Source organism: Podarcis vaucheri, assembly GCF_965113315.1.
Source record: "Podarcis vaucheri genome assembly, chromosome: 6".
Classification (NCBI taxonomy): Eukaryota; Metazoa; Chordata; class Lepidosauria; order Squamata; family Lacertidae; genus Podarcis; species Podarcis vaucheri.
The window spans coordinates 43,331,016-43,354,412 of NC_138764.1; the positions used below are offsets into that span (position 1 = coordinate 43,331,016).

The following is a 23,397-nucleotide window of genomic DNA, read 5'->3' on the forward strand; positions in this document are numbered from 1 at the left end:
GGCAAACTAAAAATGCTGCTGTCCTTATCCCCAGGAGCAGTTCTGCATGTGAATATGGGGGGCCGCATATAGATCCTGTGGAGTATTATCAGAACAGTAGCCCACAGCTTGCAATCCCGGTTAGAGCATTTTCCCAACGTGGAATACTGCACTTGTTTCCTTTCCTTAGCAGAATGCTAAGAAGCCCACTGGTTGTTATATGGAATGCTAAAACTACTTACTGTGACTGGAATTCACTCAGCAGCATCAAGTTAAACGTCTACAGTAATTTGGAAACAGCAATAAAAGGTTGTTTGCATTTGATTTTACTAGGTAGCCTAAGGCCTAGGTGGTTGAGTTAAAAGTGATGCTGCATTACAAAGGATCCATGGAGGTTGACCCTTTGGAGGGAGAAAACTGCACCGTTATTATTTTATAGTGCTCTGAATTGGCTCCAGGGCCTTTAAAGTTTGCATAGAAGGGTAAATTCTGCCACAGTAATTACTGTGATCCGGCAATTCTGCTAGGAGGCAGAGGCCTCCTTGGCCTGCTCATATTATCTCACTGAGCTGATTCTTTCCTCGAGGGATCACTAACCCACACCGGCAAGTAAAGACTCTAACCTGAAAGGTTGCTAACCTCACTAGTTCACAGTAGGAAGGGATGGATGTCTTCAAGCTCATTAAATTATTTGCAGAAGTATGCTTGGCTAATAATGCAGTTCACACATGGGAAGAGCTCAGTGGCAGAGAACATGTTTTGCATGCAGGGGTCCAAGATGCAAGCCCTGGAAACTTCAAATAGAGCTGGTAGGAAACCCTGGAGATCAGCTGCTGGTCCACAACCAAGGGACCTCTAAATGTTGTTGGTCTCCAGCTGTCATCTGCACAAGCCAACATGGTCAATAATTAGGGGTGTTGGAAACTGAAGGCCAAAACATCTGGAGAGCACCAGGTTAGGGAAGACTAGGGCTGAGCTAGGCAGACTAATGATTGGATGCCATACAGAGTGGCAACCTACGTCTAGATACAAATACATAAAAGCATGTCTGGCAGAGCGGGGAAAGCCCTGACCCATGTTAAACTGGATTGGAATTCAGTTTCTCCTCGAAAAAGGATATTGCAGAGGTGCAGAAGAAGACAATCAAAATTATCAGGGTGCTGGAACAACTGTGAATAAAGGTTACGACATTTGGGGCTATTTAGTTCAGAAAAAGGGTGAGGCATGATAGAGGTATGCATAGAATGATGCATAGTGTGAAAACAAACAGAGATGAGTTTTTATTCATCTTTCATCATACTAGAACATCATCCAAGGAAGCTGAAGGGTAGAAAATTCAGGACCAACAAGAGGAAGCATTTCTTTGCACATAGTGCCTAGCTGATCAATGCATTTTTCTTCCACAAGAAGTGGCAATGGTTGTCCAGTGTAGACAGCTTTAAAGGGGGATTAGATAAATTCACATTGCAGCTTGATCTCTGCATCTCTGCTCTGCAGTAGGTCCAACTGAGCTCCATGGGAGTCACTTCCAAGTACTGTAAGTGTGTATTTGATGGCAGCCTCTATCTACTTGCAGGAGCCCCAGAAGCAGATACAGTGAGGGTTAACTTTGCCAAGGGTAGCCAATGTAGGACCCACCAGCTAGTTCTGGACTACAACTCCCATCATCCTTGACCATCAGCCATGCTTGCTGGCGCTGATGGGAGTTGTAGTCAACAACATTTGGCAGGCACTACATTGGCTACCCCAGAATTATAATTATAAATTATAAATTTTATAATTATAAATTATAAACTTAGTTCTTTAGCAATATGTCCATATTCAGATGAGTAATCTTTACTCATGTGAGTACATTCCTCACTACTTTTATTGGGACTGGTCATGTAAATGGGCTGGTTATAAATGAAAAGTCTTTAAAGCAGCCGGTACGTGAAAGCTGGTGTAATATTTAAACACCCTTCTAGCCACTTGCAAACGTGGGTGAGATGGCTTAGCAGTTAAAGAAGAAGAAGAGGGAAGTGTTTGGATTTGATATCCCGCCTTTCACTCCCCTTCAGGAGTCTCAAAGCAGCTAACATTCTCCTTTCCCTTCCTCCCCCACAACAAACACTCTGTGAGGTGAGTGGGGCTGAGAGACTTCAAAGAAGTGTGACTGGCCCAAGGTCACCCAGCAGCTGCATGTGAAGGAGCGGAGACGCGAACCCGGTTCCCCAGATTACGAGACTACCGCTCTTAACCACACTGGCTCCACATCTAATGGAACCATGCTAAAACTCAAAGTGCAAGCCCTTTTTATGCCAATTATAGTATTATATTATATTATATTATATTATATTATATTATATTATATTATATTATATTATATTATATTATATTATTTGCAATGCCGGTTACACTTCTGAGGAATAGCCAAGGCTTCGTTACACAATAACCACTCGTGATGTATAAATAAAATGTTAACTGGTAAACATGCATTAACATGGCAATCTTTTTGGTGTCCTGAATATTGTGTTATTCAAATACAGAATTATGTATTCTCTGAACATAGCCAAGGTAAAATACACATGGCCTTGTCTTAACGACACTGTACTCCCTAAAGAATGATGGCCAGAGATACAGCAACTCTCACTATGCCAAGGTTCTTCCTGGCTCTCTAAGCGCTAGCAATGTATTGCTGTCAGCAAGAGAAGTCAGAAACTGATAATTTAAGGGCTTGTGCTAGAAGGAACCAAAGTTAGTTTTCCTCTCATGCTACCCTTCTCCAGTGCTATTTTTCTAGAAAAAGAGGTGCTGGGACTGACAATGAACTCCTCCCTTGTTTTCTTATAACAACAATGGCGCCCACCTGAGAGGTGCTGGAACTGAGTTCCAGTGAGTTCCGGCTGAAAAAAAAGCCCTGCCCTTCTCACAGATTCCATAATAACTTAGTAACTTACCTTTTTCCCTGCCTACATTTTTCTGAATTTAAATGTATTATAGGAAAACAACCATTTGCTTAAGCAAACAGGTGGCTTCTTATCCATTCTGCACACCCCCCACAAAAAAACATGAATCCACATCTGTCAGAATAAAAAGAGAGAGAGAGAGAGCGACTTCTTTCTGCCTTCACTTAGAAGACAGCAGCTTGTGAGAGGAAAGAGATAAAGAAGTGACATTGTCTATTACTCATCCTGAGTCCAGTTTCAATGAATTAATCATGAGAGACAGCTATTAAGATGTTTTTCTAACGGAGGTCGACTTCTTTTTAATTATCTGCTTCCCACTCACCTCATACAACACAAATAATAATAGGTTTCAAACATAAATGTTGGGGGGGAATAAAAAAAAGTTCCCTAGTGTAACAAACATTCTTTTCTTTTATTTCAGTTTATATGCAAGCACAACGTAGAAAGGGGGATTTAAAATGATAGCAATTGTTTCTGTCCCAGCATCAGCTTATGGTAATGAACAATAGGGGAGGCAACTGTTGAAAGAGTCAGTGGGATGGTATTTATTTTCACTACAACGTGGTGCCTAAGCATTCAGAAGCTTGAAGTTCTCCATAGCTTTGAAGAGAATTGGGGCTAACTTTGAAATCCCACTACTGATTCTGCCCATTCCATCCCAGCAAGCAGTATCTTCTTAGCACAAAGTGCAGGGAGAAAATGAATGTAATTTGATGTCATTTTTCATTTGCAAGTGAAACGGGGATATGTTAATGTGGTGGACTTCTCTGAGCAGAGTATGCTAATTCACACCATTTATCTTCATGCCTGCTGCGTTATTTGCTTCTATTAAAGTATCCCCCCCCCACTTTCTCTCTATAGAGACTCATGGTACAGCCAGACAGCTATTTTGAAAGTACACATCCAGCTCCTGCTGTTTACTTGTCCCAGGCCTCTGTTCCCTGTTGCTCTCCCATCTGCCTCGGCTTTTCCATACCACGGGCCACTGCCAGCATGGGGCTGGGCAGTCTACGTAGCTGAAAAAGTCATAAAGTGTCGAGTAAACAAGATGCCCACAGTTTGAAAGTGCCTGCTAAGTTGGTGTCATGCAAACACCCAAACCAAAGCTAGAAGCTGCCTTCTGAAGGTGCCCTGAACAGCTAAGTTTAGAATTGCAGGTATACCTACAGCACACTGTATAAGTGGAAGAGCTGACTTAAAGCTTGAGATTATATAGAAGAGGGGTGGAGAACCTGTGGCCCTCCAGATATTAATGTATTCTCAACTTCCATCAGCTCTAGGCAGCATGGCCAGTGCTCAGGGAAGATCAGAACAGCAGTCCAAAAATGTGATGGACCAGACATCCTCCATAGCTGACATGGAACCTAGCTGTAATGGGAAGTATCAGAAGGAGGAGGAGGAGGAGGAGGAGGGGAAGAAGAAGAAGAAGAAGCAGCAGCAGCAGCAGCAGCTAGGTCCTAAAGCCCTGCTCAGTCACTTCTTCCTCCAGCCGTAGGTGAAACAGTTTCATTTCAGTCCAGCAAAGGGTTATGTGTGGGCCTCCTTCCATATGGCTGCACACCTTAAGATTCTCAGTGAAGGATTTATATTCTTGTGTGGCAGATATGTGAGGGGTGATTTCATACTGTAAGGAGCAGGAATGTTCCTCAGACGTAACCTAGAGGAATCACGGAATCACTTCATTTTTCTTACAATACACACTGGGCCAATGCAACATCAGGGGCACTGTGGAGAAAACAAAATGGCAGCCACAAGGGAAAGTGTAGGCAGGTGTCAACATAGCAGGCCCTATCCAGGCATGGGACCCTTAGCAGCTGCCCCAGAGTGCCTGTGCTGATGCTAGTCCTACTCCAATAAAATGGGATTTAAAGAAAAAAATTGAATTTCAAGTTTCTGTCTTGCAATTAGAGCAGCATTCATAAATCACCAGTGGTTGTCCCACTCCTTGCATTTCTAGAGATTCAGCTTACTTATGACAACCAAGTGGCATTACAGAATTAGTTAACTGTGAAGATACAAGAGGTCCCAATCCTCACCCTAAGGTAACATCTTCCATAGACAAACTCATACGCACCCTAAAGTGTTGGCCCACATTATTCAGATAAGAACAGGTCACAAGCCAATAAAAGAAAGCACGGTATGCCAGAGGAGCCTGTGGAAAAATAAATGACTGAGAAAAGAAAACCTAAATGAGTCAAAGAAGTATCGAGAAGAATGGCATAGGGTTTTGTGTTGCTTTGTTTTGTTTTTTTATTTTACAGCAGCCTCCATTGACATTATGGGAATATTTAATGGAAGGCGGGAAACATCTATTTTCAACCAATATAAAATATCAACTTTAATTTTGGGTATTTTGAATGGATAGAGTCTGTGAACAGCCAAAGTAGAAGTCAGTCTTCACTATATGCCAAGCACATTTATCATTTCAGCAGTGTGTGTATCACAATACACCAAAGAAAATAATAATAAGCAGGCTGTTATTAGGCAGAGATTTGATTTCCCAGAAGATATCTAGGGAATTGGTGAGGAATGGTCCATTTTGTAAATATCACTAGCTTTCCAGAAGTTCAACAATACTCTGTGCAATGCATCGTGTGGGAGTGAGAGGGCTCTCTGACTCATGGTGCTGAGGATGATGTAAAGAGACCTATTAAAATAGCAGCATGTGCAAAGTAATATGGAGAGAACAAAAGAAGCAGTGAAGGTCACCTATTTCTTTGTTGATAATAACACAAAAGCCTAAAATGTCACCACTTGAGCTAGATTTCTCCACTACAAAGTTAAGTGTTCTCAACGTTCTATATATGCCATGCGTATCTCTTATAAACTTCTGGGCTCTGTATAATTAAAATCCCACACATCACAGTCTCCACTTCAGTTTTCTCCCTACAATTATAAATCACAAATCCTGGCTATGAGGTGGGAAGAAAAGATCCTGCCCCTCTATAATATATGTGTTTGTGCCTGTATTTATGTATGAGCTCTGGTGACAGAGAGTGTGACTTCTGATTTGTATGGTTATCCAAAATCTATAGACCTCATGTGTCCAATGGAAGGAAAAATAGATGGCTGTGTGACCAAAGACTATGAGCACATGGGGTCCCTATTATGCGCTATGGATAGGTAAGCCTCGTTGAGCGACCAGCAAATTTGTTCTAATGGACATGCATAGATTCTGATCTAGTGGATCACAATTCTGTTTATCTTTTGGTAAGGTCTAGCGCATAAAAAGTAGAGTAAGTGAGATTTAATAGTGCCACTTCGCTTGGGGTACCACATATTTACATCCAGACAGGTAACATCTCCAGTCCACCCAATCACAAAAGGGTCCTACAAGAGGGCATTGCTAGCTCACTGCATTCCTGAACAGTGCTAAGTAGTGCTTACTGCTTATGAACTAGATTGAGCAATTTTCCAAGATCCTCTCTGATTGAATGCTGAGTCCTTTGCGCATCCACTGCCCACCCTTTCTAGGAATCAACATGCTTTGTCTTCAACCATCTTGAGATTCCTGCCTGTGGCTCCGCATCATACTGCATGTGAGAAGGATGCTGTCCAATAAATCAGTGCTGAAAGCTCACTTAAAGTTATACAAACCTTGGATCTTTTATTTCCAGGGAAGCCTATTAATTTCCCTATTTCGTTATCTGAAGCCTTTACACAATACAGTGGTACCTCGGGTTAAGTACTTAATTTGTTCCGGAGGTCTGTTCTTAACCTGAAACTGTTCTTTCCCTGAAGCACCACTTTAGTTAATGGGGCCTCCTGCTGCTGCTGCACCGCTGGAGCATGATTTCTGTTCTCATCCTGAAGCAAAGTTCTTAACACATAGAATCATAGAATCATAGAGTTGGAAGAGACCACAAGGGCCATCGAGTCCAACCCCCTGCCAAGCAGGAAACACCATCAGAGCACTCCTGACATATGGTTGTCAAGCCTCTGCTTAAAGACCTCCAAAGAAGGAGACTCCACCACACTCCTTGGCAGCAAATTCCACTGTCGAACAGCTCTTACTGTCAGGAAGTTCTTCCTAATGTTTAGGTGGAATCTTCTTTCTTGTAGTTTGGATCCATTGCTCCGTGTCCGCTTCTCTGGAGCAGCCGAAAACAACCTTTCTCCCTCCTCTATGTGACATCCTTTTATATATTTGAACATGGCTATCATATCACCCCTTAACCTCCTCTTCTCCAGGCTAAACATGCCCAGCTCCCTTAGCCGTTCCTCATAAGGCATCGTTTCCAGGCCTTTGACCATTTTGGTTGCCCGCCTCTGGACACGTTCCAGTTTGTCAGTGTCCTTCTTGAATTGTGGTGCCCAGAAGTAATATTTCTGGGTTAGCAGAGTCTGTAACCTTAAGCATATGCAACCTGAAGCGTATGTAACCCGAGGTACCACTGAAATAATACTGAATAAATAATACTGAAAATCAGACACCTGAAGTTGACTGACTTGGTGCATTGCTTCAGACTTGTCCTACTGATGTTTCTAACCAGTTTCACTCTGTGTTATACTTTTGTAAGGGGAGGTTAAATCCAGAGACCATTGGGTTTGAGGTTACTTCCCTACTCATAAAGAATCTAAGGTACCTCCACCTTCAAAGCCAACGAGACTTCAAGGTGGGCAACAGTGACTACATTTTAAAAAGGATGCATTTATCCTGAATGTACGTCCCTATTCATCATACAATCTCAGAAGCATCTGATTCATCAGTGTTGTAGACAGAAGGCTCAACTTGATGGATTTTTTATCTGTTCCAGAAGGGCCCTCCTTATATTCTTATGACTTATTTTTATCTTCACTTGTCATGTGTTGGTACAATAATATGCCAGAGAATTTCTATATGAATCTGTGGCAATTCAGAAGTATCTCTATGATGGGAGAATGGGCAGCAGTCTCTGTATTTTCTGTTCCTTCTCACTTGGTCTTTCATACTGTGTCCTGGATTAATACAAACTTAATGTACTTTGACTTTAATATATGTTTATCATAATCAACACCACAACACATTTATCTAGGCGCATGATAATAAAGCTGTATTAAATGGCCTCCAATCCAGCTTAACCAACCTGAAAATCAAGATATAAGAAAATATAGCATGCACTATATAAAACACCAGAAAATTGTATCCAGTACTGTTCTCTAAGGAGTATGCAATTAAAAAAAACAAACCACCAGTTTGCAACTAAAACAGTGAAGTTATTTGCTTCATGTATTGCAACCAGAACATAACTGCAGACATCCTAAATGAATTTGGAGGTGTCACAGCTGGGAATCTAACTTATTCAGCCATGGCACACAGTTAATTTTACTGAAAGATTAAAAATGAGCCATCTCCAAATACTGCAGGCACTGGACTGAAGCTGCAGGAGTCCAAGTAGCAAAATTTGGATAATATCTGACATGACACATATTATAATTTCAGAAGCTGTTGTTATTTTCCTGTAACATTGCCACTGAAATAGAAAATGTTTCAAGTGTGTCCTTTACCATTGACACATCTGTTTCCCAGCAGACCAAAACAAGTTGAAAATTAATGAGTGAGTGAGACCTTCCTTCATCATTCATAGTAATCCATCATGAAATGTAACTGAAATTATTATGGATTGGTTTCAGGGCCACTTGACTCAGGAGGTCTCCAGCTATACTTGAAAACAATGTTGTTTCATTGCTAAAAGAGAGTGTGGAAGGCAACTGAATGGTCCCTGATTGGAGTCAATGATTTAAGCTTAACCAGCTTGCAAGTCAGGCTGTAAGAGGCCATCAGTTGCCCAGGGCACATTTGGAATTTTGCAGGAATGCTCTGGATACTGGACACAAATGCTCCCTGACTTCTGCTTATATAGCATTGCACTATGAGGACAGTGCTGATTGGTGGATTACTCACATCCACATGAGCTATACATCCCTGGCTGTAACATTCCTTGTGTATTCCTGGGGGGAAAGGAGGTCTACTGTAGATATTCTCACAGCTTTAAACTAAAAGCAACAGTGTGAGTTAAACTTTCACCGCTGTCGCAGCTAGTTTCAGCCTTTGATGCTCCCAGTTAGTGTATCGTTTCTCATAATTTACCATCCATGTGACATTCTACTATTTCCTACTGAATAAATGTTGGATACACAGATTTGTATGAACTCCTACACTCAAGGATTACAAATAGCAAGCATGCTCTGAACACTATACGCAACATTGTTTGGGCTCCCCCCAGACAACTTGTTTACTGTATTTTTCACTCTATAGGACACACTTTTTCCCCTCCAAAAATTAAGGGGAAATGTGTGTGCGTCCTATGAAGCGAATGCAGGCTCCTTGGCTTCAGCGATAGCAACGCAAAGCCTCTGAAGCGCAGAGGGAGCGCTCCCTCCGTGCTCCGGAGGCTTTGCATTGCTTTTGCTGAAGCCTGGAGAGTGAGAGGGGTCGGTGCGCACTGACCCCTCTCGCTCTCCAGGCTTCAGGGATAGCCGCCTGAAGCCTCTGGAACACAGCGGGAGGTCCTGCTGCGCTCTGGAGGCTTTGGGTTCCTTTTGCTGAAGCCGGGAGAGCAAGACTCTCCTGGCTTCAGCAGAGAGGGAGAGCTGCGCAGCGCCCCTTCAGCCAAGTGGGAGGAGAAATGGAAGGGGCTCCATTTCTCCTGCCACTTCGCTGAAGGGGCGCTGAGCAGAGAGGGGGAGATTGTTTTTTTCTTGTTCTCCCCCTCTAAAACAAGGTGCGTCCTATGGTCGGGTGCGTCCTATAGAGCGAAAAATACAGTATTTAGCGTTCATCCTGATTTGCTCGCACAAAGCTTACATGGCACTCAGACTATATCTGGTTTTTATTGAGCATTCATTCAGATTTGTTTACTCGGAGGTTACATGACAATTAGCAGGTGCTGTGACCTTCCAGTAGTTTGACCTCACCCGCTAAGACACATGCCTCTATTGTCTCCCGAGACAGACAGCAACAGCAGGCTGGGCTCTACACGCACTCAGACACATCCCTCTCTGTCTTCCATCTAGACAAGCCATGGGCAGAGTTCAAGGACACATTCCAGCCAGGCATGAGCACTCAAGGTGGGCGTGAAGCACAGCCAATGAGATGTGTGGCCAGCAGAAGGACTGGGTGTGGCTTGGGAAATTTCAAATGACCAGATAGAGAGGCCTGAAGGAGAGTCACATTCTGCCCCTAGGTGTGATGCCTTCAATACCTGTTGCACTGCCTTCTGCTGAGTGCCATGTCAGTAGATATCAAGCAAACTTTGTTGATAATTGAAAGAATATCACTAAAATTCTCCCCCTCCAACCAACTGCCCAATGTAAAATGTGCATGCATTTTTGCTGAGTAAGGTAGAGCTTACTCTTACCCAGATGAGTTGTCAGAATCCACACTCTTAATTAATGCACGTTGCTATTGTATGACTCCTAGTGTGTGTGTGTGTGTGTGTGTGTGTGTGTGTGTGTGTGTGTGTAGTGTTTCTCAAGTCAAGTCAAGACATGCATTCAGCGCATGTTTGTGTCTGTGTTTAGGATGCATGTTTTATGCTGTGTGGCTTGGCCCATCATTCATTTGCAAGCAGATCTGAAAGCAAGTATCTGGAAAATCATCAGTAAAACTCACCAGTGACAAATGCCCCAAGTTCCCTGGTACATGGTTGAAGCTGCAGCTAAATACCTGCCAGCAACATTTATGAGCACATTTTTCTGAACTCTTAGCATTCATGCAGTCAGTTTTCCTATTCATGGCTGTCACCAGGAAGCATCATATCTACCTTCATTACCCAGCATTGTGATTAAATCCCTCAATCAAAATAAAAAATGAGACTTCTATTTTGAAGAAGCTGAGGGTTGCGGTTTGATAGGTGGCTTGCTGAAAGTGCATGGCTCAGAATACATTGCGGAAAGGTATTTGCCGGCATGCAGAACTGTATTCTAAAGCTTAACTCTAAGGTGCTTGTTTGTGATTTATCATTTCTATAGCACTTCCAGCGAGCAAAATGCTTTACATATATATTTTCATTCATCTTCACAACAGCCTTTTAAGCCAGCTTTGACTGAGAGGCATCCGCTTGTCCAAGGCTATCAGGTGAGCAGAAATATGAATCTGGGTCTTTTGTGTGTAAATCCAGCATTATCCTATCAACGGCTACTAGTTACAATGGCTATATTACCTCCTGTACCTCCTGTATCAATGGCAGGATTCAAGTTGCTGAAAATCATGAGGCAGGGCCATCTTACTTATAGGCACTAGGAGTGGAGGGCACCCGGGCGCCAGGCTCTCAGGGGCACCAGGCCAAGAGTCCGGGGCCCAAGAGTTGAGTCTGGGGAAGAGCCCACCCATCGGTCGGAGTGCCACGAGTTCAGGAATGACCGAGCCAGCGAGACGCTGAGGCAGCCGGCCGGCTCCGCCCTCCTGGGTGCCTGGGACTGGGCAACCTGGCAGGGAGCACCGGGTGGATCTTTGCACCCTGGCGCCACATATGCTTAAGACAGCCCTGAGTCAAGGGAGCCCTGTTGTGCTCAGCTCCTGCTTTTGAGCTTCCCATGGGCATCTGGTTGGCTGCTGTGACCAGAGGGGCCACTGGCCTGATCCAGAAGGACGTTATCTGAAGCTCTGCACTCTGAACATAGAACAAAAAAAAAATGTTCTATGGTTCGTCCCATTTCTCCTTACAACAGCCCTGCGAGTTAGGTTCTCCTGACAGATGGTAACACGCCCCAGTAAGCTAAATGCAATCAGTTTCCAAATGTACAAACCATTATATTCCTACAGGATTCTGGTATTAAGAGACGTCTTTCTTGTTTATGGCAAGTGTGTGCTATTCTAAAGATTAACATGCGGGGGAAGGCATTGCCTTTATTACGTTACCGTTGGAGAAACCCTGTATAATATATAACATAACAATAGTATCTGTTCTGCTGTAGCTTTAAATTCAAAGGTTGGCATGGCAACAGATATTCCCACATTGTTGCATCTCCCTTGTGCTGCCATTTGTTCAGGATCCCTGGTGGGTTCAGGATTAACTGCCTCCACTATTTCATTTTGAATAACTAAATCTGGGGTTTTTTGGGGGGGAGCTATAGCATGAAATGCACAGCTGAAGCGTGGTACGAGCTGTGCACCTTTTGTTTTGTAGCTTCACTGCAGTTTTAAAGTATGCCTTTATGCAACCTGCATAGTCCCAAGCTCAACATAATGGGATGTCAAATGCCAGTAGCATAGCACTCTGTTTGGAATTGGAGCTGGCTGAACCACATACAGTGGTACCTTGGGATGCGAACGGGATCCGTTCTGGAGCCCCGTTCGCATCCTGAACAGAACATAAGACATGACGGCGCATCTGTGCGTGCGCGGGTCGCGTTTTGCCGCTTCCACGCATGCGCGTGACATCATTTTGAGCGTCTGCACATGCACGAGTGGTGAAACCCGGAAGTAACGCACTCCGTTACTTCCGGGTTGCTGCGGAGCGCAACCCGAAAGCCCTCAACCTGAAGCACATTCAACCCAAGGTATGACTGTATGCACCTCTGGCATGACGTTTGCCTGTTGTCCGCAAACACCTCACAGTTTTCCAAAACTTGTCTATTATTCAGGCATCTAACTTTCGAAGGAGGAAAACACAGCTTCTCTTGCCCTTCCATAGCACCACATTGCAATATATGTATTGCATACTCTAATATATGTATTGCATACTCTAATGAAGCAACTAGAGAAGAGTTTGGATTTGATATCCCGCTTTATCACTACCCAAAGGAGTATCAAAGCGGCTAACATTCTCCTTTCCCTTCCTCCCCCACAACAAACACTCTGTGAGGTGAGTGAGGCTGAGAGACTTCAGAAAAGTGTGACTGTCCCAAGGTCACCCAACAGCTGCATGTGGAGGAGCAGAGACGCAAACCCGGTTCCCCAGATTACAAGTCTACCGCTCTTAACCACTACACCAAACTGGTGTATATATGTTGTTTCATGTTAATTTTGAAATTTAAAACTAATGATAATAACAGCAACATCTGACAGACCCCTGACAGTTAAGTCCAGTCATGAACGACTCTGGGGTTGCGGCGCTCATCTCACTTTACTGGTCGAGGGAGCCAACGTTTGTCCGCAGACAGTTTTTCCGGGTCATGTGGCCAGCATGACTAAGACGCTTCTGGCGAAACCAGAGCAGCACACGGAAACGCCGTTTACCTTTCCGCCAGAGCGGTACCTATGTATCTTCTTGCACTTTGACATGCTTTTGAACTGCTAGGTTGGCAGGAACAAGGACCGAACAACGGGAGCTCACCCCGTCGCAGGGATTCGAACCGCCAACCTTCTGATCGCCAAGTCCTAGGCTCAGTGGTTTAGACCACAGCGCCACCTGCGTTCACCTAGCTTTCACCAAAAGGTCTCATATAAAAACTTACCATGGATAGCAAAACAAATACCGTAATTTGACAGAGGCCAAGCTGCAGCAGAATGGAAGCAGTACTGATTGTGATGAATGCAGATCAGAACAGAAATTGCTGCCTTCTTACATCTTTCATTAGAAATATACATGCTATCAGGGCAGGATTGGTCACTAAGCAGAATAATCAGAAAGACCCCCAAATGCAGCAAGGCTGGCTTACCACATTGTGATGTAAGTGAAGAAGTATGCATTATAAATTTAAATTCCCCAGAAAACCATGAAGTCCAGAGTCGCAAATCACCTACTTCTGTATCTGCCCCCCCAGCATACCAGCCCTATAAGCAAGTACATCGACTTTGACTAGAAAACCATCATCAGTTACCTTGATTTGGCAAACAAAACAAGGGCAGAGTCATCACTGCAGTTAAATTGATCAGATTTGCTGACCATTTCAACAAGCCCATATTTGAAGGAGCAAGCTAGTAAGAGGCTGAAGAGATACATCCTTAGTGCACTAAAGCTGCTGAGGTGTGTTTGTTATTTCCTTATTGCTATTCAAGCGACTGCATAATGATTACTTTCCTGAAAACTTACTAAATAAGTAAGCACAAGTTGTTGCTAGGTAACACAAAGCTACAGCAGCATCACTGCCTGGTTCAGGCAGAATGTACTATTTGACAGAGAGGGGGGAGCTAGAAAATGTCTTTTACATATCTTTATGTCGTTTTCTTTTGCATGTTTATTAATCGCTACTGAGTCGTTTTGAAACTGAAACTCCTCCCTCATTTTTGGGTTATGTTGCCCCACCCTCCTCTTTTTCCTCTCTACTGTTAACAAATATTTATGCTTTGTTGCCTATATCTCCCACCACAGCCTTCCTTCATGAAGGGATAAAATGAAAAAATACTGACACTCCCATCCCTTTCTATTTGTGGGGGGGGGGGGTCCTCAGTCAAGTATCTTTCTTGTTGCTCATATAGACTATCTTGACAACAGTCCTGGCTAACTGCAACAGCACAATGCTAGCTAGAAGTTGCAAACTGGCAGGATAAAGTTAGCGGTTTGGTGTTACAGCCAGGAAGCAAAAGAATATTATACAGTATAATAAAGTCTTACGTATTTTTCTCTCTTCATCAGATTTATATTATTTGATACCATTTTTAATTATAATTATTGTTTCCTGTGCTGTGGTTTTCACATTAAGGGCACATTAATAGATATTTTAAACAAACAAACACCGTTGCTATATCTTTAATCAGTGCAGATGTGCAATGTCTTTTTCTTCATATGCAGTGTTAACATGGGGAGAATTTCTTACCATAGAGTATACTGTGGGCATAATTCAGCACAGTTTTCAGTTGTCTGAGCTCATTCATTTCATTGGCCTTGCTATGCTTGTTTACTCAGAAGCAAGTCCCAGTGTAGCCAGTGGGGTTTACTCAGTAAGTGTGTTTAGGACTGCAGCCACAAGCCTGCCTTCCTCTTTATTAGACTGTGGCTAAAATGTACTTCAGAAACTTTGTGGCATAGTGCTGTATGATGAACTAGGACAAGGTAGATGAGAGTTCATCTGCCCTGAGGTTCACTGTGTGGCCTCCAGCCAACCACTGTCTCTCAACATAACCTATTTCACATGGTTGGTGTGAGCATAAAGCAGGTTGTCCCATTTTTAATATATATTTATATCCCACCTTTCCTCAGAGGAGCTCAAGGTGGCATATATGGCTTTTCTCTGCCACAGTTTATCCTCATAACAACCCTGTGAGTTAGGTTAAGGCTGAGGGAAAGAAACTGTCCCAGTATCACTCATCCCCAAGGTCATCATATTCAGGTATGCCACTCTGAGCTCTTTTGAGGAAGGGGAGGCAAAACATGTCATTTGCTTTAAACATGCATTTTTTTGTGCTCTGGAAATGTACCATTGATGTTCACGCTGTGCACTGGTTGGTTTACATGGAGTCAGTATTACCACCCATTTCCCCCCCCTTGCCCACCAACTGTTTGCTTCCATTAGAGTCGTTTCTTGTAGACCTTTTGGCCAGTTGTTCCAATTGATCTCTTTTCCCTTAGAAGTGCCTGGATTCTGAAACAAACTCAGAACAACAGGATGGCAAGTCATGATGCTGTAGCTACATGAGTCAACTGCTTTTCAATGGCTGGAGGAGATGTGTCAAATAATTCCCCCCCCCCCCGCCCCTTGATTTGGAAAGACTTGCTTCAATGAGATGTGAGAAACTTTGTTTTACTTAGTATAGGGTACTCCAGAGGGGGAAAGCTTAATCAACTTCCTTTTGATATCTTACTGTAAAGGTAAAGGTAAAGGGACCCCTGACCATTAGGTCCAGTCATGACCGACTCTGGGGTTGCGGCGCTCATCTCGCTCTATAGGCCATGGGAGCCGGCGTTTGTCCGCAGACAGCTTCCGGGTCATGTGGCCAGCATGACTAAGCCGCTTCTGGAGAACCAGAGCAGTGCATGGAAACACCATTTACCTTCCCGCCGGAGCGGTACCTATTTATCTACTTGCACTTTGATGTGCTTTTGAACTGCTGGTTGGCAGGAGCAGGGACCGAGAAATGGGAGCTCACCCCGTTGCGGGGTTTCGAACCGCCGATCTTCTGATCGGCAAGTCCTAGGCTCTGTGGTTTAACCCACAGCGCCACCTGCGTCTGGGATATAATTTCAATTTCCTACAATGTACAATAAAGAACAACGTTGGAAATTAACTCCAAATAGTTCACCCCACTGGCATTGCTTTTTTCCAATGTCATTTTCCCAGGCCAATGATCTCCATAGCTGCAAAATAATCTCTTTGCTATGTCTTGAAGAATTTCTTTTGTAGCCATGACATTATGGATGGTTATCTTCCTAAGTGTCTGAAAAGGCCAAGCGTCAAGGGGTCTTACCAGTAAAGGCAGTTATATCCCTTCATACCTTCGGGTGCATTTCAAGCAAATCAGATGTTCAAGCAGCAAATTTGCTTTGACTTGTAATCTTCTTCACATTTGGGGGCTGAAAATTAAATTGTGCTCCTTTAAGGTACTGAATGCTACAGTTGCTTCTGCCTTCAATGTTAGGAGCCTGATGTGTTTTGAAGGCAAATTTAAATAAATGAAAACTAGAAATACTATTAAACCATTATATTAAAGATCTTGCTCCTTTGAGTGGCAGAAATGTCTTTCTATTCATCTTGGGCTTCCTACACATGCTGCCAGAAATGTTTTCTTTGCGCATGTGATGGGTGATTTCGTGCATCTGGAATATATATCTTGCATTGTGTGATATGCAAGTCCGCATAAGGCAGCACTGAGAGGGACTGAGAGTTGGGCATAAGGTAGTTCTGCTTACCAGACTGCCATTAAAGTTATCAGATTTCAATATGGGACACAATCTGGAAAGGCTAGCTATATCATTTATTTATTAAATTTATACCATGCCTCTTAGAAAAGAGTCTCAAAGCAGCTTACAAAACAGCATGGCACTTGTGACTGTTTACTCAAAAAGAGGGGGAGGGGTTCAGCACATTCCTCACCTCACATTTGCCATGGTGCTCAGAACACAACACAGACCAATGAGTGCTGCCACAAAGCAGAAGTCAACAAAAAGCTACCATAATCCCCTTTAGCCATCAACGGTTAATATTGTTTCTTAACTGAATTACCAAATACTTCAGAAGCTGTGCTGAAAACTCCTCTTCCATAATACAGTGGTACATTCTCACGTTCCATGTGCTATGTTAAGGAAACAGGTTGAAATGTGAGTTCGTTTTTGCTGCTCTCCCAATTGCAACCATGTGGAATACCATGCAGATCCTCTGATGCAGGGACTTTATTGCACCTGATTTTTGGTCCTCTTTTATTATATACAATACTTTCTTAGCTGGCTGCAAGAAGGTTGCATTTCCTAATAGAAAGCATCCAAACATATTTTCCTTCATAGATTCCCTGATCCATACAGTTTGCATCTGGAAAAAAATGAACTCAGTTTTTGCAAGCAGATTGAAAGAGAAGCTGGAACAGAATGCCAATGTTAATAAATCATCTCAAAGGCCTTTCTAGAACCATTCTGGTATAGTTCCTGGGGTTATTTATTATTATTGGCTGTTTGCTTGTGTCACTAATCAGGCAAACGTTCACTCCTTTCTTTTATGTATAAAGGTTATAATATTCATAATTAAACTGGAAAGTTCATTCAGTGTAACCTAATTTAGAAATAAACATTACTTTAAAAAATACAGTGTCTTTATAAGTTAGGGAATTGTTCTGGGGGGATGCTTATAACAAACTAATTATAGTGCCTTTGTTTTCATCTGTAAGAGGATTTGCATGCATAACAGAAATAATTGAGCAGTTTATTAAAACGAGTTGTGGAGAAAATGCTTCATCTATTCTATTCTATTCTATTCTATTCAAGATTTATATGCATATTATAATAATTTACCTCTCAGCTGCACATTTTTTGTTTGCATTGTCAATTCACATATAGGTGAAGTCTCTCAAACAGGAATATATAATAGCAGGATTCGTGAGCTAAGAATGTGAGACTTCCATACAAGCTTTTTGAATGGTAAAAAGTATAACATTTTCATACCTGGAAAGTGGAGTTACATAGGATATGCATTTCCTTTGCTACTAATGGTAGTGAAAATTAAGGGCACTTAGTAGATTAAGTAAAATGTTGGCATGAATCTGACTTGCATACTAGATAGGACCTTTGTATTACTATGAAAGCATTTGCATACCCAAGATAGATACATCAGAAGCCACTATTGTTCTAGTATAATTTACAATCCCTTAATATTCATGTTTTTTGTTATTTTCTTTTTTTAAAAAAACCCATAATACAGTAAAATTATAACTACAAAAAATACAAATTGAATAAGTAGAATACAGAGTCCTCTCTTTAAAGTAATTTTTAGCTCTTACAACCCACCTGGAATCTTTCCTTTCTCCTCCTAGCCTCTCACCCTGGGAGAGAGCCATTCCCTGACTCTCACCCAGGTTCCTCCATCAACCATCTACCATCCCCATAAGTATACAATCTCTGGACCTTAATAAAGGCCCCCTACATAAAACTCCAAAGAAGAAGAAGAAGAAGAAGAAGAAGAAGAAGAAGAAGAAGAAGAAGAAGAAGGAGAGGGGAGAGAGAGAGAAGATAAAAGCAAAAACGAAAGAAAAAGATACAAAGAGAAAACTTCCGATTTTCCATTTACTGGTTACATAAAAAAAGAAAAAAGGTATTATTTAAGACATTCAGTCCATGCTAACATCCATCTTCTCCACCTTCTATTAAACAGTATTTCTTTTAAGTCAAGGTGTCTCAGAATCAATCATTTCTTTTTACCCACAAAAGCTCCAAGATGGGTTCCCTAACTGTTATTATTATTGATAGATGTCAATAACATTACTCCATACTGAATGATAATAAATTATTCTGACCATTTCTATTTTAAAGTCTCTCCACTGTGATCACCTATTGGGACGATATTCTTTTCTTTTTCTTTTTCTTATACATTTCCTTTAGTTCAGCAGGAAGTTGCAAGATGTGCACTGGCGGGAAATAAAGTGTTTCCAAAAAACTCAAATACCCAAAGTGTATTGAAAGTAGGATCATGTATGAATGCACTGATAGCATCATGAGCACAAATAATCATTAATGTACATTCAAAAGGACATCTAGAAGGGGACTAATTTTTATATTTAAAGCATGTTCTGCCAAAACCAGAAAGCATGAAATAAAAATAGTGGTGAAAGTATTCAGCTGTTCTCATGTGTGTCTTGTAAACCTAGTAAAGTATTTTCCTTTAATGAGCTCTTGCACAGTTCAGCGGACACCAGGGACTATTAGACTCTTTTTGTGTGAGTGCAACGTGAGCAAACAAAACTTGCAGTTTCATAGTAACAGTATCTGAATAATTTAAATAGAGCAACTTACAAAACAGTAATTTACTGAGGCATATTTTGCATAACTGTGACAGGCCTATGTTAAAGCTAGTATCAAAGATAGCTGTTGCCTGATGGTACAATGGGCTAAAGATTTTGGATATAATATTCAGTTAGAATCTTGGGAAAGGTTGGGAAGGAAGGTATTAGTTTTACTGCATGCAGTGCACTTAAAGAAAATGTTATGAAAATGATGCATAGATGGTATTTGTATTTTTCGCTCTATAAGACGCACCAGACCCCAAGACGCACCTAGTTTTTGGAGGAGGAAAACAAGAAAAAAAATATTCTGAATCTCAGAAGCCAGAACAGCAAGAGGGATCGCTGCGCAGTGAAAGCAGCAATCCCTCTTGCTGTTCCAGCTTCTGTGATAGCTGCACAGCCTGCATTCGCTCCATAAGACGCACACATTTCCCCTTACTTTTTAGGAGGGAAAAAGTGAGTCTTATAGAGCAAAAAATACGGTAACATCAGCTAAACTGGTTAAAATGTAGAAGACAAGAACTAGTGAGTATTGGAAATGTAAAGAAAGGGAAGGTATCCGCTACCACATGTGGTGGACCTGTAAAGAGGTAAAGGCTTTCTGGGAAATGGTGTATAATGAGTTAAAGAAAATGTTTAAAAACACTTTTGTTTAAAAACCAGAAGCCTTTTTACTGGGTATAGTATGTGAAGAGATACCAAGGGAAGATAAAAGACTGTTTATGTATGCAACAACTGCAGCAAGAATTCTTTTAGCCCAAAAATGGAAACAACAAGAAGTACCAACAAAAGAAGAGTGGCAGATGAAGATGATGGACTTTGCAGAAGTGGTGAAGCTGACAGGAAAAATCCGGAACCAGCATGATCATGTATTCCAAAAGGACTGGAGTAAATTTATACGATATCTGAAAGATTATTGTAAGCAATTAACATCACTAGCAGGGTTGTTTGAAGACTTATAATGAGAAATTTTCTACCTTTCTATATTTATTTAAATTTTGAGTCATTTTGTAATGAGTGTGATTAGAATTGGAAAACATACAAAATGCAGTGATATAAAGGTTAATTTTGAAAACTACGAGGCGGAAGGGAAGGAAGTTGATAGGCTCTAAAGAGCCAGGGTAGTAAAGTGGATAATGATGATGTGAATGTATATTAGGTAAAGGTAAAGGTAAAGGGACCCCTGACCGTTAGGTCCAGTCGTGACCGGCTCTGGGGTTGTGGCGCTCATCTTGCTTTACTGGCTGAGGGAGCTGGCGTACAGCTTCCGGGTCATGTGGCCAGCATGACTAAGCCGCTTCTGGCGAACCAGAGCAACGCAGTTTACCTTCCCGCCGGAGCAGTACCTATTTATCTACTTGCACTTTGTGCTTTCGAACTGCTAGGTTGGCAGGAGCTGGGACTGAGCAACAGGAGCTCACCTCGTCATGGGGATTCGAACCGCCGACCTTCTGATTGGCAAGTCCTAGGCTCTGTAGTTTAACCCACAGTGCCACCCGTATCCCTGAATGTATATTATTAAATAGTAAATAATTAAAAATTATATATTAAAAAACGATAGCTGTTGCCATCACTGAAATAAACTGCCTTGATTTTAGCTGATCCTAAGATTGACAAGAATAGCCCTCTGCACAAGCAGCTCATCCAAGAGGGTTCTCAGTTATACATATCATCAGCATCAGGTCCGGCTCAATACATTTTCGCACCTGAGGCAGACCCCAGAATGGCACCTCCCACCCTGCCATGGAAGAAAGTGTGAGCAACAAGGAGGGAAGAAAGGTTGACATCAGCATCTGCCCCCCCCCCCGTGGATCCTGCCGCCTGAGCCATTCCCCTGACCTTGCCTCATGGGTGGGCTGGCCCTGTTCAGCATATATCCTTTGGGAATTCCTTTTAAATTAACACAACAGTAATAACATTGAGGTGGGGGGTATTAGGTGACAGCTGGTGCACTGGTAGCAAGTAATAAAGGTGAATGAGGAGAATCCAGTCTCAACAGCAGAGACCATTTAATACCAGTTCTGTATCATAGGCCCCAATTAAGTCTGTGGTGACAGCAAAGGTAGCTTTATAAAGCTGCACTTCTAAACTCACTTCCTAGGGAGCAAGTCCTATTGCTGCATTTGCTACCCCTGGTTTAAAGGGACGCAAGGTAACTCAGATGGGCATCTAAATACTACTTTATTGCATCATTTTCAATATACTGCACTTTTAGATGTTCATCTCTGAGTTTGCATTGGGGGGGTGATATAGATAGAAAACAGCTGTTTGTGCATCCAATTTGCATCAACAAAAACTGCAAACATTTCATATGTTTGCATATAATAAGTGAAGCCGATACTAGAACTTGCCTGTATATTTAATGTACATGTTAAACTTTAAAACAAAGAAGCAAAACAGAACATATCCTTTGTAAAAAAGTTCTTTATTTAAAATACATACTTTGTTGTATGAGCAATGTGTTCCACAAACAACAATAAAACAACATAATTCTATTGTTGGTTTAGTGTCACCAAAAATCAGTGGAGAGTAAGGTGATTTAAGCATAATTTGATCTGATTCAAGTTATTTTAGGACTCGGGTTTTGACCAAGCAGCAAAATGCAGTAGCTGTGCTTTCTGGAAGGGCTAATAATGAGAATGATCAATAGAACCAAAAGGATGCTATCATCTCCTTGTGTCAGTTGTATCCCTTGGTATACATTGGGGGTGGGAGAAAAGGAAGAAGCACAAAGAAAAGCAGAAGGAAGGATTCAGGGTCACATCTTGGCCTGTTTTCAGATTGCCACTCTGATCTGGCAAACCTTATTATGCCATCCCTCAATTGATGATTTCTTAATAGGTGGTTGTATTATGGTGATCATTATTTATTATTTCCCATTTATAACCTACCCCTTCCTCTCCAAAGGGAGCCCAGGGCAACTCGCAGTAACAAAATTACATGAAAACAGTATGAAACAGCACTATAATGTAAATAAGCAGTGTATATGAATTGCAATACATACAGATTGCCTGTATTGCAGACTCTCTCTCTCTCTCTCTCACACACACACACACGCACACACAACGTATTACCACATTTTGATGAAAATAGGGAGTATTTCTTACCTTGAGACTCTCAAATGAGTTCTCTTGTGTCATTTGAATGCCATTTCGTTAACGAAATGGACTTAAAGCTGATGATGAATTAATGAATGAACACAAAGAAATGTAGAGGAGAGAGATGGGGTGGGAAGCAGTGGCACTTTGGGTTTCAGGCTGATTTTTAAGAATAAGGGATATTGTTAAAATGTCAAAGCTGACTCACTGTATGAGGAACCATGCTGAAGAACAACTGGATAGAGAAATGAATACGCTTTGTAATGTTTTGGAATAATAAGTTCCGAGACAGTGTTCATCTTCATGTATTTTTCTTGGTGTTGTGAATCACCTTTTATATGTTTGCTCTGTAGCAGTTCTTTAATTTTCCTAAGAAAACAAACAAACAAACACGACAATCTTATCCACATTTCCCTTTGAGTAAGTCCCACTGACTTAATAAGATTTACTTCTGAGTAGACATGCACAGGAGTGCACTGTAAAAACAATTGACATACCAATTTAAGGAAACACAAATCCCACCCTATGCTATGTATGTGGACTCAAAAGCAGATCCCACTGAAATGAGATTTCCTCCAAAGGAACTGAGTATTGCAGGAGTGAGAAACCTGCCGTCTTCCAGATGTTGATGGGCTGCCAATTCCCATCTACTGGATGGGACTAGTTAGATGTTATGACAATGGGAGGGTTGTAGAGGCTCCCCACCGCTGATGTGTAATGTGCAACATCCCTATAATTTAATGGAGGTTTGCCAAAAGTGTGATCCTGTATAAATGAAATCTCTACTGTTTCCTTTATTTCACTTATGAGATTCCCTTTTAGCCCTGAAGTAATGGGGCTCTCTACGATGGCACTTTCCCACCTCCTCTTTCTGGGAATAGCACATATAATACATAAATACTTGAAAGGCAAATCAATACAGCATAACCTTATTATGGAAGACTCCTTCTCTCACACATTTTAAATAGGCTGTCAAAAGCGCGGGCCTAGAGATTCTTTCCTGAATACCAATGAAAAGCTGTACGTGAGCTATATAAATTTTAAGGATTTTTTTTTAACGTATTAAAAAGAAAAAGAAAAGGTAATA

At 41.8% G+C, this 23,397-nt stretch overlaps 1 long non-coding RNA gene across 1 annotated transcript in view; it reads right to left on the reverse strand.

Moving 5' to 3' along the window:
* LOC309534862 overlaps positions 1-22,432 on the reverse strand; it is a 35,096-nt gene extending 12,664 nt beyond the window's left edge. The window contains exon 1 of the long non-coding RNA XR_014220901.1: positions 22,320-22,432. This is a non-coding gene — a long non-coding RNA (uncharacterized lncRNA). The remainder of the gene's footprint in view (positions 1-22,319) is intronic.
* Positions 22,433-23,397: the final 965 nt, after the last annotated feature.